Source organism: Antennarius striatus, unplaced genomic scaffold, assembly GCF_040054535.1.
Source record: "Antennarius striatus isolate MH-2024 unplaced genomic scaffold, ASM4005453v1 scaffold_26, whole genome shotgun sequence".
Lineage (NCBI taxonomy): Eukaryota > Metazoa > Chordata > Actinopteri > Lophiiformes > Antennariidae > Antennarius > Antennarius striatus.
The window spans coordinates 465,001-470,000 of NW_027172338.1; the positions used below are offsets into that span (position 1 = coordinate 465,001).

A 5,000-nucleotide genomic window follows, 5' to 3' on the forward strand; every position below is an offset into this window, starting at 1 on the left:
AGACAGACAGACAGACAGACACTGAGTTTTGATGTTGCTCTGTTTTGAATAAGTTGTTTTGCCGAAGAAGAAGAAGAACAACAACAACAACACAGAATATTGATAAACATTAGTGTCAAGTGTTTTGCTTTCTTTCTAACCCCACACTTGAAGGGGTGTACCAACGCCGAACATCAAAAGGCTGGAATTCACTCAAAGACCAGGTTGTTGCTTCTTTTTCTTTTATTTTTCTTTACAACCTTTTTCTTCAATAGTCTTCAGAGTAGTAGTAGCAGGTGAAAAACCTTAAACATCACATAATTATCATAATGAAAAACAGGTTCTAATAAATTAAAAAAGTTATCAGACCCATAATCAATAATTATAATAAATACAAATTTAATATTGATCAATTATCAAACCCTTTCACATTAACCAAGTGCATGAAAAGATATTTACTTATTTTTCCTTTAAGTTAAAACAGATGTAAGTAATTTCAATGTAAATTCATCAAAATAGATAAAATACATTTTTGTTTTTTCTTTTAACCCATGAAACCAATGAATTAAGCATTTCACTAAACCAACATATAAATTAATAACTAATCAACACACAATTCCTCACCAGGTTTAGACACACATTTAAATCCCATATCCACTATAAAATTACTATTCTTTTTTCAGTAAGTCACATTTATAGCAGCCTTAAACACGCCGTCTGCATATAGAGAAAAAATATTACCTGTTTATCCCATGCCCTCACTAGCAGTCAACATTTACACACAGCACCGGACGCTACAAATAACTTCACCCACACTTCAGATACCTCGCATCCACACATGAAATTAAAGTGTTCTTACCGGCGGTCCGTTCGGCTCTTTGTTAGTACGATTTTCGCGCTCTGTGGGGAAACTTAACTTTTCTGCTCCGTTGTGGCGTCTCTTCACTCTGCTTGATTTGACACAGGTGAGTAATCAAAATGCTCACACCCCAGCTGATGAGCCGGGAGCGCCCATCGCCGCAATCACACACCCCCACACGCAAACTACTACAAAATGTGCAAAACAAATGGCCGAACTCTCCCGAATTACACCCCAACCTCATCCGGGACCACCCAGATGAACACGGGTGCAGACGTGTTCTGCCGGATACGCTATAATGAAAACACAGTTTCCACAGCTAGTGATGGGCAAATGAAGCTTTTGTGAAGCCCTGAATCATTTGAGCCAACTGGTTCAAAAATGGGTTCATTAGTCGAAGCTTCAGTTATAGTGACCTCTCCTGGTAAAGTTCAAACCCTGAACTGCAAGTTAGTTTGACAAGAAGCTTTCAACTACACACATGCACAATCATCTCCTTTTTGCTTGGACTTAAAGTATCTTTCATTTTAAATTTTGATATACCCTAGACTAAATATTATATTCTATGCACTTATAATAATTGACAAATGTGTGGAGTGTTGTTGAGGAGCGAATGCAGGGAAAATCTGGTATTGGTTTGGTGTGCTTGTGCAACTATGGAAGGGCTGATAATTTGGGATGAGGGTGGTCAAAGATTTTTATTGAGATGCATTATTTTTTCCACAGTATTTGGATTAAGTCCGTTTCTTTTCTTAGTGACAATTTCTCCACATTTGGAGAAGACTCGTTCACATGGAACAGATGAAGCCGGGGTGCATAAAATTTTTTGCCAGTTTAAACAAATTTGGGTAAACATTCTTGTGGTTCTTCCATTAATCCACTGGGTCTTCTGACTTGGCCAGTGCTGGTTCGGTTAAGTACCGCTGCACCTCCACAGTTGCGTCTGCAGTAGCATTCCTTGCCCTCCTTGAATCCGACGTATCTCGGTCCAGCGTTTCCCAAAGGTTCCCATCTCAAAGACAAACACGACAACAATCATCAGCATTTTAACTTTTTGGAAAAAAATCAGTCACAAATGAGGTCACTTTTCCCTCAAGTCTCCATTCCTCCATCAGAGATGTTGTGGCTGCACTGATGTTAGCTGCAGTATGTGCTTTAGGGAACGGCACCACTCCCAGGAGCACTGTTGCCACCTTCATCGGGTCCTCAATGTAGTGGCAGGTCACTGCAACACAGGCCTCCATGTTTCCCAAAGATGTCCACATATCAGCAGTGAGACTCACAGCCTCCACCCTCACCATTACAGCCTTGGCCTTGGTCTTCTCCTCCTCATATTTCTGAAGCACCATGCTCTTGAGAGCTCGCCTGGATGGAAGAACGTATGAGGGATCAAGCAATCCCACGAACTCCTTGAAGCCACAGTCATCCACGATGGAAAAAGGCTTTCACCACCAGATTTACCAGAGCTTCATCCAGCTCTCGCTTCCGGTCGACTAGGACAAATAGACAGAAATAAAAAGTAAATGATTAAAATAATACCAGAAGATTAATGTGAAACTACACTTAAGTTAAGCTGGCCTACGACTCATGAAACACAGCCAGACCACATTGTGTTAGTGTGTCTAATAATATAATAATATAACCAACCTTGATTTGGGGTCCCCTGATTTCCAGCAGCTCCATGTTTGGCAGTGAAGTGTCTAATCATGGAGGAAGTATTCCCATGATACTTCAGTTCAGCAGAACACACCAACCAGACCTGAACAGAACATTATTTGTAAATAATAATACAGTTTGACTCTATAAAGTTGTCACATAAACAGCATAAGTTATTATCATTAATCAATATACACGGATGGTAGACCATAGCTATAGCTAGTTACTGTTAGACATGTAACTTCCTTCATTACAGATGTGACATTACACCTACCTTACCAGCAGAGATCAGAATGAAGTGTTCCCACATTTCAGAACAACCTGTCTCCCTGACTGGCTCCATAATGATCCAACGATCCAAAAAAGCAACGCAACGCAATAACAACAGCAAGAACAACTCTCCGACAAAAACCCACAAGCTGCATTTTCCAGAGCGTATACAAAGGAGTTTTGGTGCCAACATTCAAAACTGTCACAGGTGAGGAGGCGTGTCAGTGAATGACATGCTTGGACCGCGAACCAGTCAGGTGGTTCCCTCGGGAAACGAAGCAGTTGCTGCTTTGGACGTCATTGTCACGTGACTATCTTCCGCCCCAAAGCAAGCTCCGAAGCAGTGGTTCTATTGAATTGTAGTTCTAGGGTTTGAAACGTGTACCGAAGCTTCAGTGTCGAACTGCCATCACTATCCACAGCTAAGATCTGGTTGATCGTGCGCGCTTCAACACCGCCATGGTTACGCACACGCATCAGCTAGATCTTAGCTGTGGAAACTGTGTTTTCATTATAGCCTATCCGGCAGAACACGTCTGCACCCGTGTTCATCTGGGTGGTCCCGGATGAGATTGGGGTGTAATTCGGGAGAGTTCGGCCATTTGTTTTGCACATTTTGTAGTAGTTTGCGTGTGGGGGTGTGTGATTGCGGCGATGGGCGCTCCCGGCTCATCAGCTGGGGTGTGAGCATTTTGATTACTCACCTGTGTCAAATCAAGCAGAGTGAAGAGACGCCACAACGGAGCAGAAAAGTTAAGTTTCCCCACAGAGCGCGAAAATCGTAACTAACAAAGAGCCGAACGGACCGCCGGTAAGAACACTTTAATTTCATGTGTGGATGCGAGGTATCTGAAGTGTGGGTGAAGTTATTTGTAGCGTCCGGTGCTGTGTGTAAATGTTGACTGCTAGTGAGGGCATGGGATAAACAGGTAATATTTTTTCTCTATATGCAGACGGCGTGTTTAAGGCTGCTATAAATGTGACTTACTGAAAAAAGAATAGTAATTTTATAGTGGATATGGGATTTAAATGTGTGTCTAAACCTGGTGAGGAATTGTGTGTTGATTAGTTATTAATTTATATGTTGGTTTAGTGAAATGCTTAATTCATTGGTTTCATGGGTTAAAAGAAAAAACAAAAATGTATTTTATCTATTTTGATGAATTTACATTGAAATTACTTACATCTGTTTTAACTTAAAGGAAAAATAAGTAAATATCTTTTCATGCACTTGGTTAATGTGAAAGGGTTTGATAATTGATCAATATTAATTTGTATTTATTATAATTATTGATTATGGGTCTGATAACTTTTTTAATTTATTAGAACCTGTTTTTCATTATGATAATTATGTGATGTTTAAGGTTTTTCACCTGCTACTACTACTCTGAAGACTATTGAAGAAAAAGGTTGTAAAGAAAAATAAAAGAAAAAGAAGCAACAACCTGGTCTTTGAGTGAATTCCAGCCTTTTGATGTTCGGCGTTGGTACACCCCTTCAAGTGTGGGGTTAGAAAGAAAGCAAAACACTTGACAGTGAAAAACCGTGAAAATGAAAAACCGTGAAAATTGTGTCAGCACGTCGAGAGATTTCGATATTCTGTGAAATGAATGTGTGTCATTATGAAATGGTGATAGACAGACAGACAGACAGACACACAGACAGACAGACACACAGACAGACAGACACACAGACAGACAGACACACAGACAGACAGACACACAGACAGACAGACACACAGACAGACAGACACACAGACAGACAGACACACAGACAGACACACAGACAGACACACAGACAGACACACAGACAGACACACAGACAGACACACAGACAGACACACAGACAGACACACAGACAGACACACAGACAGACACACAGACAGACAGACACACAGACAGACACACAGACAGACACACAGACAGACACACAGACAGACACACAGACAGACACACAGACAGACACACAGACAGACACACAGACAGACACACAGACAGACACACAGACAGACACACAGACAGACACACAGACAGACACACAGACAGACACACAGACAGACACACAGACAGACACACAGACAGACACACAGACAGACACACAGACAGACACACAGACAGACACACAGACAGACACACAGACAGACACACAGACAGACACACAGACAGACACACAGACAGACACACAGACAGACACACAGACAGACACACAGACAGACACACAGACAGACACACAGACA

At 41.4% G+C, this 5,000-nt stretch overlaps 1 long non-coding RNA gene across 2 annotated transcripts; it reads right to left on the bottom strand.

Annotated features, from left to right (window-relative positions):
- Window positions 1-1,557: 1,557 nt before the first annotated feature.
- LOC137591708 (uncharacterized) lies at window positions 1,558-2,900 on the bottom strand. Of its 2 annotated transcripts, XR_011034708.1 has the most exons (4): window positions 2,769-2,900; window positions 2,486-2,597; window positions 2,137-2,331; window positions 1,558-1,850 (listed from the first exon to the last, which is right to left on the bottom strand). It is a non-coding gene; the product is annotated as an uncharacterized lncRNA (long non-coding RNA). The 2 variants fall into 2 exon arrangements; XR_011034707.1 differs by having other exon boundaries at window positions 1,558-2,331.
- Window positions 2,901-5,000: the final 2,100 nt, after the last annotated feature.